Here is a 22,319-nt window from a genome sequence, read left to right on the forward strand (position 1 = left end):
GCTTCATATAGAGGCTTGGCCATCTCAGCGAACCCAGGTATCCACAGCCTGCAAAAGCCTGCTGTTCCCAGGAACTCTGACTTGTCTGGCTGACTTAGGCACAGGGATTTTTAACACAGACTCTTTACATGCATCCGACGAACCAACGCTTGCCCTCTTTCAATATGAAGCCCAGATAGGTGACTTCAGGTTTTCAAATTTGGGCCTTTTAACATTCTAGTTTGTAAAAGCTTTTTCTTGACTTGCTGGGGAACTGATCTTTGATGACCTAAAAAAAGGCCTATATTACCTTTTGCAGGCCTTTAACAGATCTCAATAAGGACACAATCTCAGGTCTACAAGCTTTCTTTCCTGAACAGATGTATCAGCTTAAAATTCTCACTGCCAGTTAGGGCTTTAAGTAGATGTGGGGGTTGGGATTTTAAACTATCCTCTCATTTGACAAACTTATCCTAACTACCCACTATCACAGATGACTGGCAAGTTCCTGCCCAGTAGACAGACATGGGCATTAGAAAGGCATGCTTATGAACTATTCTTCTAGGACTTCCAGGATTTGATTAACTTTTGAAAGACCAAACAGGAGTGACTCTAGGATCTGACACCATCTCTGCCATCCAAGCAGCGGCTTACTGCCTCTGGATGCTCCATCACTTTTGTCCCAGGAGGAGTGACTTTTCACTGGACTTGGACTCAGGGCCTGAGTGCTGTCCCTCAGCTCTCCAGCTCAAGACTAGCACCCTACCACTTTGAGCCTCAAAGCGACTCATGACTCTGTTCCCAGCACTTCTGCTGGCCAACTAGAGATGAAGACTCTCACAGGGACCTTTCTCTGCTCAGGCTGGCTTCGATCTGCAGATTTCAGATCAGTGAGTCTTACAAGAGGCCACATTACTCCAATTAAAAGCAACAAGGTGGTCCACACAGAAGTAGTTTTTAAGCATGCTCTTACCTGGAACTTATTAAGGACCAATGTTACATCTTGACAAACTTGTAGGAATCACCTGTCCTCTGTGGGCCTGCTGAAAACTGTTGCAAAAAACCTACAAAGAAACTGGAATGGCAATTAAACATTTGGTAGCCATAATTCTCCTTTTCTCACTTTGCGATAATCATTTAGGACAATTTTACTTCCAAATTTCTTATAAATGTATTCCAAAGCCTTTTTACTAACCTCTGCTTTAACACTAACACTTTGACTTTTATCTGCATTGGAAAAATTCTGAAGCTTACAGGCATTCTGAAATCAGGTGCCACCCTTTGCCTCTGGGCTGCTTGTTTTAAAAGAACCTCTTTTTTTTTTTTTTTTCTTCAGTCCCAGTTACCACATGGCATGAAGACCTTTGAGCTCAAATGACAATTTTTCCTTAATGCAAGAATTACAATTACAAAATTAGAAATACTTATTCATTTAGCTTTCCAATAAATTAGTGAGAAACGTTAGCCAATATTGCCATTTCTACCTACATACATAGAGTTAATGAGAGTTTACTTCTATCCCCACTAGTTTAATATATATATTCTTTAAAATCCAAGTGAAAAAATAGCATAGGAATCGAATCACATCAGATAAATAAACTTTTCAACCATTTAAAAAAACTTTTCCAATTCTTAGTACCTCAAGGGGCAGTTTTAGAAATTCCAGTGAAAAATCATTCATTTTTACCACAAGGTTTCTAATGTTCACCTGAAAACAAAGACGAAAGAAAGCCCACTATTGGCTCCATCCTGACCCCATAGGGCTTGATGAATTCACGCCAGCTTGCCCTTTGTTAAATCAATTATCAATTAAGATACCCACTTTTTTTGACTGCTAATTAAAGAACCCTGAGAAATCCTTTTTTAACTCTAGTTCCTGTTTTTTTTAAAAAAAACAATGCATTAATTTTAAAACATTTGGTAATGCCCAAACTTGATGACCATTTGAATTTAAACTTAAACTCATTCAATTTTACATCATACTAACAGTCTTGAACATGTTCACACTCACACATGCACACACATACATACATATTCAAAAGATCTTAAAGCACGCAAAATAAGCATCGGCTGTACTTTTTCCAGTGGCAAGAGGTATTTTTGTCAATCTTACTCCTCAACACCCAAATTTTAAGACAAAACCTTTAACAAATGATTTTAGCATTCTCCAGCCTCATTTTCTAGGGCTTGATAGTCTTAGTTAAACATTTTAGCACACCAAATAATTTTCTGCTGAAGGCGGCTGAGCAGGGTTCCGCCAGAGTTCTTTTTGCAGACACTCACACTGATTGTGAGCTGTCACCTGTACATCTTATGCAGGTTTGACACAGAAGAGCCTGTCAGAATCACAAACAACACAGACTACAGCGCTGGGAGGTGGGGTCACTCCCTGCCGCCTGCGGGTGGCTTGGGCTGGCCCCGCATCGGCCCTTGTAGGCTGCTGCGGGTCAGGACTCAGGGCTGATGCGTCCATGTCCTGGGCTGCCGGCACAGGTGAGTTGACTGGGTGGGACCCTCTGGAGCGGAGGGCACAGCTGAAATATTTTCCTGAGTCCTCCTCTTGTAGAGTTAACTGGGGTGGGGAGTATGGTGGGGGGAGCATTTCCTCCTCTGTGCTTCCTCCCTGGAGAACAGGTGGGTACAATTTCTTCTCTTCCTTCTTGGTTTCTCTCTTGTCTGGATGGCCCGAATGTGGGGTGTAGATTAGGTGTTGCAAAGTCCTGATCTTACCTATGTCAAAGCTCCCTTCTGGTGGCCAATTTTCTCCCTCAAAGGTGGGCCATTCTGACTTGCACAGGGTGATCCACTTATCTCCTTAAGCTCCCTCCAGTGACCTAGGAACAAGTCTAGGGGGCTAGATGGAGGTCCCCAAGATAGAAGGTTACCCATAGGTCTGATGAGATGTTCACTCCAAAAGGCTACAAAAAAACAAAACAATTAATACAAAAGGAGGAAAACACACAGGCCTGAGAAATAGAAAATCTACGAGTTGGAGATATCCCAAGTTTGGCTACGACCTCCTGCAAGGGTGCAGAAGGAGTGGACCCAAGTTATGAGTTGGAGTTCTCCCAAGTTGTCCCACACCTCCTGCAAGGGTGCAGAAGGAGTGGACCCAAGTTCAAGGTGGGGTTTCAGGGGTCCCCTTTCAAGGGTGGTGAGTCTTGGGCATCCCTCAGTCTCCCCAGGATTGCCGAGTAAGAGTGTCTGCTTCAACAACCCCTTCAAGAAATATGAGTCGGAATGGCTGTCCTCAAAAAGGAAGCAAAGCAGAAAAACAGACAAATTACAGGACTAGACAAATGAACAGTGTTGTTTTCTTACCTTCGGAGTCTGGGGTCTCAGGGGTCTCTGGGGCTATCCTGGACGAGCCCCCAACTGTTATGTCAAGTCCCGAGATGACCACCAAGAAGGCCACCAAGACTCAGAAGTTCCGAAATGCAAAAGCAAGGCTTTATTCAGGCAAGCTGCAACTCGGGCCTCATCCTACCCACAGACACAGCGGAGGTTAGGAGGTAGCCCCGAGCTGCGATTGCACAGAACGTATAAAGGCAAAAAACAAAGTTACAGCCATCAGGTGTTCAGCAAGACAAAAAACAAAGTTACAGCAATCAGGTGTTCAAGCAAGCAAGATTAGGACACGGGTACAAATCTGATTGGCTCAGGGCTCGAGGCATTCTGGGGGCAGTTAGAGTTAAGCATTCCCAGGCTGTTAGAGTTCTTAACTGGCTGGGCCCTAATAAGCTTGTCCTGGGTTTGCTCACAGGGCCTGCTTATCTCAGGTTCGCGTGCTAAAGTGGGGCCTGACTTCAAAATGGTTTTAGTCTGGCTCTTCATAGCCAGGCACCAGTGACTCACGTCTGTAATCCTAGCTTTTCAGGAGGCTGAGGTCTGAGGACCACAGTTCAAAGCCCGTTCTGGCAAGAAAATCCATAAGACTTTTCTCTCCAATAAGCTAGTCAGAAAGAGCCAGAAGTAGGTCTATGGCTCAAGTGGTAAAGCACTAGCCTTGAGAACAAACAGTCTCAAGGACAGTGCCCACATCTTGTGTTCAAGCACCAGGACCAGCAAAATAAATAAATAAATAAAATATAAATGATAAAACTTTTGTGAAGTATTAGTCCATGAAATTGAAATAGAAAAGTTATAGAGTGATTGATTATTTATCAAAAATTCTTAGGTATTCCTAAATATTCTTTCCATTCTTCCACTACAACATAAAGTATGACCTTTAAATTTTTATTCTAAAAAACAACGGAAATTATGCCATTATTTTATAATTACCCCCTCTTTTTTCGTTAGTGATGCAGTTTAAACTCAGGGTGTGGCCGCTGTGTCCTGAATGAGCCACAGATCCATTTTGTGGATCTTATGCCTCAAGAAATAAATATAAAATAAAAATCTAAAGGAAACCAGTCACTACTACAATCAATGTACAAAATTACTCAATTACATTACAACATTTCTTGTCCTTTTTCAGTCAAATGCTACCCTCTATCAATGAAAAATAATTGAATAATATTCTGTTAATATGGTTTGATTTTTTAAAGAAACAGCATGTAAATCTACATTACTAATTGAATGTGGATTGTTTTACTTAAAATAATGTGATTAACATCGCATGCTGGTGTGTGATTGTTGTTGCTGCTGTGAGTTCTGTATAGATGTATCATAGTAGTTTCGCACACTCTCATATGAAACAAGTATAAATTGCTTCATAATTTTTTAGGATGACTATAAATCAGTCTTTGCAAACAAACTATTTTCCGTTGACTGTCAAATGCATTCATTTGTAAAATACTGAGCTTCCATTTTATGAGTCTTTCCCTAGACCTAAGGTTAGATGGACAAAAGAACAATGAGGTTGCCATGAGGCTCATACAGTCATAGCATGCAGTATAGTTTGTGGAATCAGAAATAACTATGAGACTTTTTGTTAATGCTTGAGTGATCCAAAAAAGATTAAGACCAATAAAACATTGTTTCATTTGTAAATCCTATCAGACAACATTTTCAAAGGAAAACTTCCTAAATCTTGGTAGTCTCATTTGGAAAACATGATTGAATAAAGTGAATTGAGTGGCTGTTTTTTTTTAATTTATTATTATTGTTTAACTTTACAGCACATATAACACCACAAGGAGCATATTTTTAAGAGTTGGTCTTTTCAATTTCTGCTCAGGTTGCCCTGGGACCATAAACAATTCTCCTTACCTCTACCTCCTGAGCAGCTTGGATTATAGATATGATTCACAATGTGCATGATCTACCATTCTTTTATCAGTACCAGTTTCAAAATATTTAATATTCTATTTCACTGTATATAAACAAATGATTGAGTAAAAATGAACTTAAAATACTTTTTGACATGGAAAAATTAAGTTCAATTTTGTAGAACTTTAAGAATGGTATTCAAATTTTAGAATCTTTAGAAAAATCAGACCTTAATATGTTGTTTATGGAACATTGACCTTAGATAAACATTTAATCCCTGACATATCGGATAATTGACAGATTATTTGCTATACAGATTTTTGTGTACAACTATTTCAGATCATTTTCTTTGACTTTTCAAAACTTCTTCCTAGAGAAAGAGAACTTTATAAGATACCTTAATATGAATCTGAAAAAAATTTAGAAGTAGACCAAGAGTGGTGGTCTGGAGTAGACATGGTTATTTTATCTGTGTGAAGTCACTTTTTCAATTATTCTTTGCTGTAATCTAAAACTGGAAACATTTCGTCTAAAACAATTTTGTATACTCATTACATTATATAGAAGCCAAGGAAGGAAAGAAAATTAAACACAGTATGAGCAAATAATTATTGTACATATAATGATTTATTTTCTGACATCCTCAACAAAAATAGCTTGCTAGTAGTGACAAATAAATTCTTTTCAAGCCAGGTCTAAAGAGAATGTTTTAGGGAGAAGTACAGGAAGTTCTCGCCTAAAACTGACATCATATATGTCCAGAGATTTTCTATGAATGACCTAATACACTTATTTTATAACTAAATCTCAATTTTATTAGCAAAACTTGAACATAAAATTGAAATAATTTATGCATATAATACTTTCTGAATATAATTTAAAATTGAAAACCACTATAAGTTATATATGTACATTTTAATGTCTCTTTGGAAACTCCAATATGCACAATGAATTTTGTAGAGGAGGTATTGACTATTTCTCAGTTAATTTTTCAGTCCCTTTTAATGAAAATTCTCTAGGATTGATTATAAAATTCTTCTCAATATCTTCCATATCTTTCCTTAAACACCAGTTTAGAAAACCTTTGTTTAGAATTTGAAATTCATTTTCTCTTGGAAGCTTATTTTCTTTTAATGAATATATTTTTGTGGGGTTGTTTATGTGTCTTAGTTTCTATAATTTATTTGCTTGTTTTGTGTAAGAAAGTCACTTGGGTTTTGTTTCCATCAGAAGTTGGCCATCTGCTTCCCAGGTGTTTCCAGCCAGAAACCTGGCGAAGCCATCCATTATTAAGACCTGCCTGCAATTACTGGAAAAAAATAATATTCTAGAGGAAGTTAGTAGGGCGCCTGTGGCTCCAGCCTGGAATCCTAACTATGCAGGAGGCTGAGATCTGAGGATTGGGATCAAAGCCAGCCAGGCAGAAAAGTCTGTGAGACATTAATCTCCAATAAACCACTCAGAAAATGCCAGAAATGGCTAGAGCTCTAGCCTTGACCTGAAGAATTCAGGGACAGCACCCAGGCCCAGAGCTCAAGACTCATGACCGACAAAATTTTTAAAAAGAGGGAGTTAATTGTCTCTTGGATTTTGTTTGTCTTTTTATTATCGCTGACTTTTTTTTTTTCAAATTTTTATTATCAAACTGATGTACAGAGAGGTTACAGTTTCATACATTAGGCATTGGATACATTACTTGTGCTGTTTGTTACCTATCATTTTTTTTTCTCAAATTTTTATTATCAAACTGACGTACAGAGAGGTTACAGTGTCATACGTTGGGCATTGGATACATTTCTTGTACTGTTTGTTGCCTTGTCCCTCATGCCCCCCTTCCTCCCCCCCTTTCCCTCCCCCCCCAGTTGTTCAGTTCACTTACAGCAAACAGTTTTACAAGTATTGCTTTTGTAGTTATTTCTCTTTTTTTACCCTGTGTCTCTCGAATTTGGTATTCCCTTTGAATTTCCTACTTCCAATACCAGTAAACACGGTTTCCAATATACTCAGATAAGATTACAGAGATAGTGTAGGTACAAACATAGGAAGGTGATACAAAACATCATCAATAATAGAAACTACACATACACATAGGACGTTGAAAGTAGTTATAACTGTGATATATCACTTGTTTCCATATCATGGAGTTCATTTCACTTAGCATCATCTTATGTGTTTCTAAGGGTATAGCTATTGGGCCTTGTGATGCTCTGCTATGGCTTGCCTAAACCTGTACTAATTATTCCCAATAAGGGAGGCCATAGAGTCCATTTTCTTTGGGTCTGGCTCACTTTACTTAGTATAACTTTTTCCAAGTCCTTCCATTTCCTTACAAATGGAACAATGTCATTCTTTCTGATAGAGGCATAAAATTCCATTGTGTAAATGTACCACATTTTCCTGATCCATTCATCTATGGAGGGGCATCTGGGTTGGTTCCAGCTTCTTTTTTTTCTTTTACCGAGGGCTGGCATTCTACCACTTGAAATACAGCTCTACTTCGAGCTTTTTGCTGGTAAATTTGAGGTCAAAGTTTCACGTTGCTCCTGCCTAGTCTGGCTTTAGATGGTAATCCTCAGATTTCAGTCTACAGAGTAGCTAGTATTACAGACATGAGCCAATGATGACAGTTTAGTATGAATGTTCTGAGTTCAGTGTATGTTGGGAAAGTTTTCTGCACCAAATGGTGAGATGCAAGCACTTTAGAATAAACAAATAAAAAATCCAAACCATCAAAAAAGGATGCTAAAACAATTATTTGAACTAAAAGTAGGAAGATTAATATGGTACAGAAAACCACTACACACAGTCAAACAACTTGATAAATGTATATCTATTTATATCAAATATATTGATATTTATATATGTTTGCATATATTCTCCACATTCAGAAACATTACATATTTACATAAAAGTTTGCAATGTCAATTATATAATATTTCAACATTAGAAATTATATTGAAAGATGAAACCTAGAGATTAAGAAAGAGCAGAATAATAGGTATAATAATAAAGATAAGAGCAAAACTAAATGAAATAGACAACATACAACATAGGCAATTATTAACATTTTCTCTTTTAGTAATTTTCAATTAAGACATAGAGAAATGATCAGAATTTTAACTAAGACATGTACATTTCTACAAGCATTAATGGCACCTAAAGACCAAGAAGAAGATAGTCAGTTGAATGTCAAAGTAATAATTCCCATAAAATGAACAGTTTCTCGAAAAATATGTTGAAATGAATTGTATTGTCAAGGAACTTCTTTATACTGCCCAAGATCTGAAGAAGGAATTTTGCTAAGTTCAACACTCCTTAAAGATGCAAACTCTTATCTAAGGGAACTTGTATTATTTGATAAATTTATTTACAATAAATATTTTTCATCCTATTAAATGATACAATATTTAATGTTCTTTTAACTCAATTTAAATTTATTTTAACAATTTTTATAAAAACATTATATTGGATTTCCCATATAACAAAATATTTTTAAATTTAACATAATACTTTTAAATATCACCAAATTAAAACTGACATATTTGTTCAGGCACCTATAGCTCATATTTTTAATCCCAACTATTCAGAAACCTGACATCTGAGGATCATGGTTCAAAGCCTGCACCAAAAATTCTTAGGACTCTTATCATACAAAAAAGCCTGAGGTGTAGCTGTGGCTCAAATTCTAGCCTTGCTCAGAATAGCTCAGAGACAGCTCCCAGGCCCTGACTTCCAGTTCCAGGACTGGCACAGAAAAAGAAAAAAAAAGAAGAAAGAAAGCCCTGTATTATTTAAAAATTACTTGGTTTTGCACCTTATTTAAAAGAATGTATATCAATAACATTAATTAAACACAAAAGAAAATATGTTAAAGTTAGTCAAAATGATAATTGAAATAAGACCATTTACAAGCTCAACATACCAAATAAATTAAATGCAATATCATAACATCGAATACAAACTATACCTGAAAGTAGATTTAAAAGACATGACCTTGTCTACATTGGTAATTATAAACAATTCTATGGGAAGTTTCATTTTAGGCAAATGACATATTCAGGACATATTCAAAGTTCACTGGTCGGATGGCTCAGTATTTTTAAGGTATCTGCATTCAGGTTTCTCCCCTTCCCCCAGCAATTCCTAAGAATCTAACTCTAGACTGAAAAAGCAAAATGACATAACTTAAATTGAATCCAAAAGAGTTTTTCATTGTTTTGGCCCCAGCAACAGACTTGTGATTGAATTTGACTTGGTCAATCTAATTAAAGAACTCTCAGGATACTGGATTTGAAACAATGTCTCCAGACAAATCATCTTCCTCTCCATAGATAGAAATTAAAAAAAAATGTGTTACCATTTCTGGAGGCCATCTTTGTTAATATAGTGGGCTGAGGCTGAGGTTAGTGGGACAATTTAGGATGAAACTTACACTTTGTAAAGAGAAAATTGCAGAAGAGGAAAAAAAAACATGAAGATCATTCTCTGGTGAAATCAAGTATGGTGAGTCAAATCTAGGAGGAAATACCTGCTAAAGATGGCATTCGGTAATCCCTGAATTGTTTACATCATTAGGAGTCTGATTTTACATATTTTGAAATACTATTTATCGTACGGGGGAGAATCACAGACTCGGAATGTGTTTTCTATTATAATGAAAAGGAAGATATGCTGCCTTAAGTAGGCATACTTCTATTTCAGAAACCCAGAGACAGAAAAAGTCCACCAGAATGTTCTTTTTCTACCTCTATACTTCAGCTTTACGGAATGCCAGGTTACTTAGGATACAGGCATGTTCCCTGAGAGATTTTGCTTCTGATACAGGAAAATTATGATGTACGGATGTTTCCTGAAGAGGAGAGGACTCAATCTAACCATTGGAGTAGTGAAAGTATTTCAATAAATGGGAGACAAGAGAGAAATTTCCCAAGGAAGAAGTGGACATGATCAATGATATAGTAAAAGATAAATCATTTCAAGAAAATCCATCAGAAATCCAGCTTGCCTGAAACTAGGTAATCATTTTGGATAAGTACAGGACAAAGTTTGGAAAATAAGTCAAGACAGATGTAAAACCATTGAAATCTGTATTTGAGAATTTCCTTTGCTACTTAAAGAAATAAAATACATCAAGCATTTTGGGGGGTGGCACAGTTAGAAGAACGCAGTCCCAAGAGAAGATGGTAGTAGTTAAAGCGTGAATAATAAGTATAGGTGTGATTATAAATATGCCATTTTTTGAGAAGTGGTTGAGAACAAAGAATTCTGGGACTTCCAACTGGAGGAAATCTTCACAAACAAACTGGAACAAAGTGTTTGGTAACTCAATTAACCCCAGATCTCTACACTTATAATTTCCTTCACATTACCATTTTCCACAAGACTTTTCAGTGGCTGAAATGGCCAAATAGACCTGATCTTGGCTGTTAGTTTAGCATGTCTGAGCTTCATTCTCCTTACCTGTGATATAGGGAACAATAATCATATTTATCTCTTAAAGTTCTATCACAGTTAAAGAGCTCTAAATTCTAAAGTAGCACAACATATAAAGTACTCCTACCAAAAACAGAGGAGAAAAGTTAAATATTCTGGGTGCACTACTCTCTTTCATTAATAAAATGATATGTTGGCCAACTGTTATGTGCTGTCACCAAGACATACTTTAGGTATGGAATTTGGCTTAGTTTTCATGATACACATCAAAAGGAGCTATTACTCTACCTGGTCTTTATGTAAAAAGACTGAAGATAGGGAGATTTTGTGTTCTTTTCAGTGTTATACAACCAGTAATAGTGAAGCTTGACTTTGAGCAATGAGCTCCTGGATTGTGTGTGTGTGTGTGTGTGTGTGTGTGTGTGTGTGTGTGTGTGTGTACGTGTGTGTGTGTGTGTTTTAGTCCTGGGGTTTTTACTCAGGGCCTGGGCACTGTCCTTGAATTGTTTTGTTTTTTTCTTTCCTAAGGCAGTACTGCTCTACCAATTGTACCACAGATCCACTTCTGGATTTTTGATGCTTAGTGGATGGTAAGAATCTCAGAGACTTTCCTACCCAGGCTGGCTTTAAACCATAATTCTCAGATCTCAGCCTCTTGAGAGTCTAGGATTACAGGCCTGAGCCGCCAGGGCCAGGCTACTACTACTCAACTTTTTAGCCTTAATATGTATAGCCTCCATAGAGATTCCTCTTGATAAAATCATTGTAATAGTTTGCATGTCAGTATCTGTACCGTTATTGTGAATTCCATGTAATTTATACTTTATGAGTACAACAAACACATGAATGTCAGCAGAAATGAAATTAATTTGTGGTCAAATAGCACACTGCCTAGCCACTGAGCCGCTATACTTCTTCCAAACTAGAACCATTTGTGCGGCACCTATGTGTTTTCCTTTGACATTACAAAGTGATGCCACAATTACAATAATCAGATGTATTTTTTTCTAATACAGATGTACTTCCATATGCTATAAGGTCTATCTGCCATCATGAGCCAGTGAGTCATAACGATAATTCCAGCTACTTGGGAGATTTGACACTCAAGCCAAACATTTGTAAGATTCCATCTTCAAATAATCTGTATGAAGCAAGACTGGAGTCATGGCCACTATGGTTTATTAAATAGGTCAAATAGAAAGTAAAGTATCAACTTTATGGTTTAAAAATGAATAAAACTTTATTATTAGGGATGCAGCAATTCACAACATTGACTCTAAGCATGGACTCTCAAGGCTTCTCAACCCCAAATATTGATGACAGAGTTATTGTATTTAAACATATCTTAAGTGGAATATGGATCTGTATAATTTTATCTTGTTCTTAAATGACTTTTAAATAACATAAAATTTTCTATTGTTGTTTAATATCCATTGACAATTTAAGCCTTCCTCATACTTTATGTCAGCTGTCTGTCAATGATATATTTCCTTATCTTATTGTGAAGGACACCTATAATATATCTAGTATTTAGGATCTAGAAATGATAACTTATCATGTAGTCGATACCTCTTTCATAATACTTACAAAAGACATATAAAGCTGGGTGCCCAGGGCTCACAGATAAAATCCTACCTATTCTAGAGGCTGAGATCCCAGAATTATGGTTCAAAGTTGCCTGGGCAGACAAGTCCCCATGAGACTCCAATTAACCACTCAAAAACCAGAAATGGTGCTATGGCTCCAGTGGTAGAGCACTAGCCGTGAGCACAAAGAGGCTCAGCGACACAGCCCAGACCCTGAGTTCAAGCCCCACAATGAACAAAAAATGACACATAAATTCTCAGTATTGATAATCAGAGGAAATAGTTGTTAAGGAACAAATGAAAGGACTTCCACAATCTAAGTTTAAGAATATTAAAATAATTATAGCTCATCGGTTTAAACTTTGTTACACAAAAGGAATGTATATTTTTGAAAATGGTAAATGAAATCATTAAGCTTCAAAGTAACTAAGCTGTGTAACAAATATCCCTAAAAATATAACTCTTTTTTAATTATTAGAATATAAACATAGTGAATTTAATTTTAATAAGCACATCAGAAGAATTAATAAATTTTCATGACTTTCTTATGTTTCGTTTTTAGCTGAACACATTTCATTTTCAGTTAATGAAATCTTTTCCTCTATCTCTCATGATTTGTTTTATGTATGAAAATTACCCTAAAGAGAAAAGTATGGTGCCTGTGTGTAAGAATACTACTTCCCAGTCTGTAATTTTAAAACAAATGTAAGAGGAATAGTTACTTTTCTGGGACTTTTAAATTCCTGAAATATATTCCAAAAAACTCATGTATGTGCAGTAAACAATTTTATTCCTTTAATAGATTGTAAGGGTGACGGTAATGCCTACATTTTTCTTATCCTGTTTTAAATATCCAATTTGGCTGTGTAATAATTGTAAAGCTAGCTTTAAATTTTTACAATACCATATCAGTATAGGAATTCAAGCACAGTGATCTCAGAAGCAACCAGAAAAGGTATACCCTGTCTTTGCCTGTGTCTATATGGTAGTAAAGTAGTATTTTATTGGATAGAGAGCATATTTTTTCGATATGCAAATGTGCACCCAAGTTCTTAAATGCACTGCTTAAAAATGATAGCTTTTAATGAACTTTCTGTTCCCTGTTCATTCTAAAATTTATGTTACTATATTTTACTATCATGAGACTCTATGTCCTTGAATCCCAAATGTTCTAGTTAACAATATAAAGCAAGATCCAGAGACCACTGAGCTAGTTACTGACGTTAAAATATCAAATCATTTGGTTCAACAACTGTCATAATTTTTTGAGAAAAATATGGTTTTGGAGATCATGCTTACAGAACATACTCATGATTTCAAGCCCACACAGTATTTTAATTCCATAAGGTGTGTGGGTGGTTATTTCAAATTGACATAGTTTTGTGTTATTTTTTACATGCAAAATTATTATCAGATGAAGGGGAAATTAAATATTCTAAATGTGACAAAAATCCTCAATGTTCTTGATTTAATTAGTAATTTTTACCTCCTGCAATAATGTACCCAGTTTTTGGAAAATGAACAACCTCAACAACTTTTAGATTAAAAATAAAAATAGATATTTGTGACAATACCCAAAGAAATTTTCTTCTGTTTAAAGACTCAATATATAAATAGAAGAAAAATTGCCAAATGATCAAATCATTTGACTACACTTTCAAACCATTCACTAATACTCACTGACAAAATGTTATAGAATTTCATGTTAACCTTCATTTAGTTGAGCTTCTTAGGACAATTTTACAATAATACATACGTGCATGTGTATATACACATATATAATATAGATTAGAAAATATATGCAATACAGATTTTGCTATTATTTTGATATGATTGAATATGTTAACTGATAGGTAATTAACCCTCTCTTTCTAAACAAGAACATCAAAGTATTCTTAACAATAGCCCAAAAGAGAATAATGTGGAAAAAGCTGAGTAAATCTATGTCTAGTATCACAAGGCTGGGTATTACATGCAAAATCACTATTGCCAAGTTACCACAGATACATGCATGACCTTTCAACATCAATGAATTTATAATAATATCTTAGGATTCATAAATTGACATTCTAAATTCTATTAGAAAGAGTTTGTGTACTGTCATAGGCAGAAATGTTAACTTTACATGACTAAATTCTGAATTCCTCTACACTAAAGCTTCCTGGGTTTTTGTTTGTTTTTTTGTTTTCTGATGTATTCTGAGGAAATATAGAATATCATCAGTACTTCATTTTGCACTTTTTCTGAATTTCTGTGATATGTCTTCAGTATTTTGAGATTTTCAAAAGTTTATTTATATATATTATGTCTTCTACAAGTGAACTTCTTATATCTTCTTAAAATTTTCATCAAATTGTTTTTATTTTTAAAACCATATTGGAGTTAGTGTTTTTACTACTTTTGTGTTTGTGTCTGTTTGTGCCAGTCTTAAGACTTGAACTCAGGGCCTAGGACTCAGGTTCTGGCTCTGTCCCTTAGCTTATTTGTTCAAGGTAATGCTGTACCGCTAGATCCATAGCTCTACTTCTGGCATTTTTTGGTGGTTAACTGGAGAAAAGAATGTACTATGTGGAAGCATTTTTTTTCTTGCATTTTTCTTCCCTGTGGTTTAGCTCCTGTTGTCAATGTAGTTGATTTTGGTGGCCTGGGTATTGTATATACATTTATCTGTATTAGGAGAACCTCACAAAAGGATAGAAGGATAACCAATGCAACAGCAATACTTAAAGACAATATGTTGTAAACTAGCTGTACAACTGGGGAGGGAGGAATGGGGAGGGGGAAGGTGGGAGAAAAATAAGGGAGAAGGTAACAATTTGACAAGAAATATACTCACTACCTTACATATGTAACTGTAACCCCTGTGTATATCACCTTGACAATAAAATTAAATTAAAATAAAAGAAAGGGAGGAAAGAAGAGAGAGAGCAAGAGTGGGGAGGGAGAGAGAAAAAGAAATTAGCCTTTCCAGTCTAAGAACTATGAAAAATAATTTTATTTTCAGATTAAAATAAAAAGAATCACACCTCACAGACTTTACTGCCTGGGCTGGCTTTGAACAGTGATCTTAAAATATCAGCCTCCCAAGTAGGTAGAATTATGTGCTTGAATCATTGGTGCCAGGTCTTGTTACTCCTTTAAATTCTGGACAATCAACTTGATTCAGTTTTCAGAAGGCTGTTCTCCAAATCTGTAGTTAGTAAAGAGACCAGAGCAATCCTTATGTATTGAGAACACTTAGTAATCAGATAACAGCACCAGGCATCACCTCCAACATGCTCTCAAGGCAGCAGTGCCACTTGAGAGTAATGTACAAGTGCCATTGAAGTTCAGATTCCTTGTATGGATTTGCAAGTATTTGTTATCTATAAGAAAGAAGGGGTAAAGAAAAAGCATGCAGGTCAATAATTATAAAATTCTGTTCATTCATTTAGGCCAGCAGGTCCTAAATAGTCATATCTCTAACCAGCTGATTTTACATTTCCATGAGCTGAGTGTTAGATAGCCCATGACCCAATATTCTGTAAAGGAATGCTCTCTACAGAAAATTTTAGTGAAAGGAAATCAAGATTTATCTTTTCTCATCTGGGGGAGGGAAATTATTAGCTTGAATTTTTTCTTTTCAATAAGTTTTGCAAAGCTATTGCATTTGCATATCTATGGCAGAAGCAGGAGGACCTAAAGTTTGAGGCTAGCTAGCCAGGCTACCTAGGAAGTTCAAGGCGAGCCTGAGCTGCCTAGAGACCCTGTCTCAAAAAATCAAGAAAAAACTAAAAAAAGGGCCAGGAATGTAACCAAGTGATACATCATTTACCTACATATTCAAGGCTGTGGGTCTGATGCCCAACACCTCTAAACAAGTAAAATCTGTTAGGTTTTTAAAGTAGGTAGCCGGTAAAGGAGAACACCACGCGGTATTCAGGCAGGAAAGAAAGTTTATTACCGAACTGCTGGCCTGTGGCCAAGATGATCCATGACGGGAGAGAAGGGAGAGAGAGAGAGAGAGACCCTCACCCAGCCCTGCCTTATATCTAGGGCAGGGGCAAGGGGTGTGGCCAGGTGGATTAGGAGGTGACCTCAGGGAAAGTGGAGGTAACTGCCTCCAGGTCTGCAGGTTACCCAGGTAACTAGGAGGAGACTTAATGAGGTGGGGGCATCTACATGGAGCCCTCTGGGAGAGGACCTAACAAAATCTCCAAAACAAAAAACTACCTATGTAAGTATTTTGTTTACACACACACAAACACAAAAAAGAAAATTCAGGATGGTCCTTCAACATAGCAGTTAAAGACAAGTTGTTCTGATTAAGTAATGACACCCCCAAAACTCATTCCTTACATGTAGGCTCAATTGTTTTCAGTATTGGGTTACTGGTTCCACAAAAGCCAGAGAAACAACCTTGTAGTAATCAGAAGGTTACCCAACTGTACATTGTTTACTTTATTGTAAATAATGGTGAACAGTGGTCAATAAATAGTTTTATATTCCGTTAAAAAAAGAGAGAAGGGATCTGCATTTCTAATTTCATGTTTCTAAGATAACCAGCCATCATTACCGTACTGACAAAATTTACCAAAAATTCAGATGAATTCAGTGAGAGGTATTCAAGTTCTCATCTTCACTGAAATCCATCATCCCCATTGATTTAAAAATAAAATTAACTCTTTGCTCCACAAACAGAATAAAAAGTAAGCCAAAACCCTTTCCTACAACTTCCTGATGAATTTGTCTTATTTATGTTATATTATTGAACAAAAAATGTTTTAGGATTGAACATATTCTTCTACTTCCCTGAAGTGCTGCTACCATTAATTCTCAGCAAAGTTCTTTTTTGTTTGTTTTTTTATTTTGTTTTAGCTGTTGCTGGCCAGGCAACTTTCTTCATGTTCAAGTCCATTTCTCAGGATAATTTGACTCACAATGACAAATGGGACAAAATGGTTGTGTAGTTTGCACTCCAACTTCTCTCTGCCCAATCCAATTTGTAAGACTTTCTTCAGATGCTGGGGTATCATACTGGCATCTCTCTATAGTGAGTGTACTTCTGAATTTAAATCTCTTAGACCACATTTGCCAGAAATCTGGAATGGAGATACAGAATGTACACAGATTTCCATTACTAGTTATATTTGGTTGGTTTCTTTGGGGTTGCTTGGTTGGATTTGAGCCATGGTATTGTTTGTATTTAAACTCAAGGTCTTACACTTTTGTGATTGTTGGGCAGGCATTCTGCCACTTGACTCATGCCTCCACTCCTAATTGATTGTTGATTGATTGTTGTTTTTTTTATTCAGATAAATTGTCACATATTTTGCCCAGGACCAATCCAGCCTACAATCCACCTACCTCTGCTTTTCTTGAAGACAGCATTACAGGTCTCAATCATATCTAGATTTCTTTTTTGCTAGTCCTGGGGCTTGAACTCAGGGCCTGAGCACTGTCCCTGGCTTCTTTTTGCTCAAGACTACCACTCTGCCACTTGAGCCACAGCATCACTTCTGGCTTTTTCTATATATGGGTGCTAAGGAATCGAACCCACGGCTTCATGTATGCGAGGCAAGCACTTTACCATATATTCCCAGCTCCTTGGATTTTTTTTTCTGAGACAGAGTCTTGCTAACTTTTGCCAGGGATGTACTCATACCAAGATATTTCCCTTCCTCCAGATTGTATACCTAGGAATTGTAACCTGGTATCACCATATCCAATCTTCCATGACCAATCTTAAATACATTGATAATACATAAATTACATTGGTAACTTTAAACTTCTGATAATTATTCTCTCCAATGAATCATGAGTAATAAGCACAGGGAACTAACTATAAGTAAACAAATAGCCTTATGAAAGCACAACTGCAACACAAAGTGGAAACTATTACCAAGCAAAAGCCAATCACGACCAATACTTTGTAACATAATAGGATTCAAACAGCAAATTAGTAGTGTTGTAAAAACACAAACAGAAGCATTCAGGCCACATTTTACACAGTAATTTAAAATGGACTCTAAAATAAATATAAAAATACTCTAAAATGAAGATCTGAACACAGGAATAAAATCTTTATCATTAGAGAGACTGCTGTGTGTATGGCTCTCCTAATCCTAATAAGCCACAAACTATATATTTGAAATGTGAAATACATTCATCACAAAGGGAAAATATGGTTTTATGGGTTGCATAACGATGGCTAGATGTGTTCTACAATAATTCATGGTTTCAAAAGAAGACAAAATATTTCTATGTAATAAATCATATCAGATGATCTCACAAAGTCTTCTGTATTGAAAATAAAGAATAACTGATAAATTTGGAAATTCTGAGGCAAACTCCAAGTGTTTTAAAATAACAAATGTTCATTACAGAAACAGTGACATCCCAAGCTCTGAGGAAAGACCAACATCCTACAAAGTGGGCTGCTCAGAAGTACATGACCTTTATATTTATATTTTTTTCTTGTCCTGGATGTACGATATTATATTTTCAAATTAAGTAATCACATATAAGAATTAATTGCACTGGTCTGACCCTATGCCAGTGTAAAGATGGCACTTGGCTCTGGCAGTGGGGGAAGGGTTAGCTTCCAGAAGCTGTTCTGTGGGCATGAGTGAGAATCACAAGAGCCTAATAGCTATGCCCCTATGAATGCAAAAGATAATGCTAAGTGAAATGAACTCCATGCTATGGAAATGAGTGATATATCACTGTTTTAATTACTTTCAACATGCCATGTGAAACTGTAGCTTCTATTGTTGATGATCCTCTTGTATCCCCTTCCTGTGGTTGTGCCTGCACTATCACTGTATCTTATCTGAGCACATGGAAACTGTATATACTGGTATTAGAACTAGGAAAATGCAAGGGAATATCAAAATCGAGACACACAGGATAAAAAGACAAATGACTACAAAAGTAATGCTTGCAAAATGGTTTGGTGTAAACCAACTGAACAACTCATGGGGGAGAGGGGAAGGAGGAGGGGGCATGGGGGAATAAGGGAGGAGGCAACAAACAGTACAAGAAATGTATCCAATGCCTAACGTATGAAACTGTAACCTCTCTGTACATCACTTTGACAATAAATAAGAAAAAAAATTAAAAATAATTAATTGCATTGGAATCGTCTAATAAAACCTCATTTTAGTCAAATTTCACATTTAGAGAAAATTAACACTTAATTTTTTATATTTATACATACATCTACTACATTGTAATTGAGAATGTATTAAGCATACAGTTGTAGGTGATTTTCTTCAAATGCACAAGTTCTTACAGATTTCATCATTAAACAAATGGACCCAACTTCTAAAATGTCTCTTTAAATGTTCTCTTTATATAATTACTACAGAATAATAAGTTGTGTAACAATAATTCTAGTTATGACATCATAATAGAATCTTTTAAAGCACATTTTTCAATCTTAGACTGAGACTTTGTATGCTACAATGCTAATGGTTAATATATTGCTGACCTGAACTGAAGACAATCATTTACTAGTCCCACTGCCTACTCCAACATCTCTTGTCTAAGAACTGCATCTTCCCTAATAGGCTATTAAGCATCACAATAAGAGCTAACTGAAAAGCTTTTCTTTTAGCTATTGCCAAAATTCCCTTCTCTTTCATTTCATATTTGCAGTAGAAATGGTATCATTACTGATTTGCTTCTAAATGAATGTTTTCCCACTAGGCCATTACAAAGTATGAGTACGTTGCTATCTTTTTAAAGAAGAAGAAAAAAAAGAGTATAAGCACATGATTTTTTTTTCATGTAACCATGCATTCAGTGTTGATGAGCTAAAATAAGGTCTGATGTAAACAGAGCTTTAAAAGCTTTGATCTGCTCTTTATTATATACTGCTAGAATTGGGTACTATTCCTGCCTCTCTAACATAAACAATCATATTTTATCAGACCAGATGGGGCGTGTTCAGGGTGATATGGCCATAGACAACAATTGTATTTTATCTTAACTTCAAACCACTGGTATGTAATGAATCACATTGCCTGTATCTTGTCAAAAAGGCTGTCTTTTATTGGAAAACAATATTATAGTTTATAGTTGAGCTGATGCTTTAATTAAAGACAAGTTCTTGAAACTAAGCATTGAAATGCAGTTAACACTAAATTATTTCTGTCCCAATTAACCTTGCTTGATGAAATCTCCCTATACTGCCCTCATTGGACTCATGTTGCCAACCTTCATCCCCAAGTCACGAGCCATTCTGTCATGAGAGTCACAGTGAATTTGATTATTAAGTCAGATGCTTCCAAATGCCTTTATTAAGAAGAGATAACAAACAGAGGGATAGCAAAACATTTAGAGAAACTATTAATTTAAATATTAGCTTTCCTTATTTCTTTGGATGTGTTCATGAATATTTCATAGCCTTGAGATACTTTTTTGAAATGGGAATAATAAGAGATAACATGTTTCATTTACTTCCTTTTAGGATCTGCTCTAATTTCTGTATGCATTTCACAATAACTCACAACAAACATACAAAGCTAGCATTATATAACCCATATTTTTTCTTTTCTTTTTATGATTCTGGGAATTGAACCAGGACACTATGCTTACTAACCAGGTGTTATATCACTTGAACTGTGTCTTTAGCCCCTTTCTGTGTTGGTAATTTTTGAGGTAGGGGCAAAATACTGCATTTCATATACCCAGACTGGACTGGCCTGTGATAATTCTACTTAGGTTTTCCTGTATCATTGAAAATGGCAATTGTGCACCATTGTGTTCAATCACTGTGCTTCTTCCATAATTGAGATAGCCCAATCATTACTTGAGAAGGAGTCTTCTGAACTTTCATTTGCCTTGACTGATCTAAAACTTCCATCTTCCCATCTCTGCCTTCTGCTTAGTTAAGATTACAGGCTTGAGCTACTGTGGCTGGCTAAATCAAAATTTTCTAGATCAGTAAACTAGAGATAATAATTCCTATCATTCTCATTCTTTTGGGCTAGATGGAACATAAATTTTATTAATATAACTGAAAATAAACTTTCTTGCCTAAAATGTACCACAAGACAAAGTCATTAATGCTCTTTGTTTTCATTTACTCCTTCTGAACTCTAGAACACTTGTCATCTCATGTATTTATTGTATTATGAATTTTTATTGTTCTCACCACACACATATATAGGTATGTGTGTGCATATATATTCATATGTATACATACGTGTGTGTGTGTGTGTGTGTGTGTGTGTGTGTGTAGATAGACAGACAGGTAGATAGATAGACAGACCAACAGACCGAAAGAACACATGAGACAACTCTTCAGAGAAAAACAAAGCATTAAAATAATCTCAATAGCATCATTTGACAAAGCATTCTAGACACTTGATGCAATGTTAACTGAATGGAACAGAGAATTGCTTGAACAGTATGAAACAGAGATTCAGAAATTACTCAATATATAGAAATGACAGAGCAACACTTAGATATATCTATTTATTTATTTTGCCAGTCATGGGGCTTGAACTCAGGGCCTGGGCACAATCGCTGAGCTCCGTTTTACTCACAGCTAGCACTCTACCACTTGAACCACAGCACCATTTCTGAGTTTTTGTGTGTATGTGGTACTGAGGAATCGAACCATGGCAAGCACTCTACCACTGAACCACCTTCCCAGCCTGACGTATTTATTCTTTAGTTTTCTTTTGACAACTCATCATGGAAGATCATATAGTACTATAATCAGAAGGTACATTTACATCCTCACTAGTATTCCAACATTATTTCAAATGCTCACTATTACAAATAAATGTACAAGTTATTCAGAATATCCAAAAATATGATTACATATTTAAACATTCAGAGTATGCTGACTGAAATAAGTACAAACCTTGAATTTGAACTTTTTTTTATTTTTGTTACTTTAATTTTTAACGTTCTGTTTTTTTGTTATGAATACTTGATATACAGAGGGGTTAGAATTACATGAATCAAGTAATTAGTACAGTTTTTTGAACCATGTCTCCTTATCTTTAAGTTGATCCTCTTTAGAATGAGACTTCAATACCAAACCAAGCATGTAGAAGTCATATAAAAACATACAAACAAACTTCTAACTCTCTTCTATAATCCCAAATATTGTTT

General features: G+C 35.9%; 1 long non-coding RNA gene across 1 annotated transcript; it reads right to left on the minus strand.

Moving 5' to 3' along the window:
- Window positions 1–229: 229 nt before the first annotated feature.
- Window positions 230–16,674, minus strand: LOC125349956. Its single transcript, XR_007210661.1, has 3 exons — window positions 16,537–16,674; window positions 606–608; window positions 230–241 (listed from the first exon to the last, which is right to left on the minus strand). It is a non-coding gene; the product is annotated as an uncharacterized LOC125349956 (long non-coding RNA).
- Between the last annotated feature and the right edge of the window lie 5,645 nt (window positions 16,675–22,319).

The sequence above is a fragment of the Perognathus longimembris genome, chromosome 4, assembly GCF_023159225.1.
Source record: "Perognathus longimembris pacificus isolate PPM17 chromosome 4, ASM2315922v1, whole genome shotgun sequence".
Classification (NCBI taxonomy): domain Eukaryota; kingdom Metazoa; phylum Chordata; class Mammalia; order Rodentia; family Heteromyidae; genus Perognathus; species Perognathus longimembris.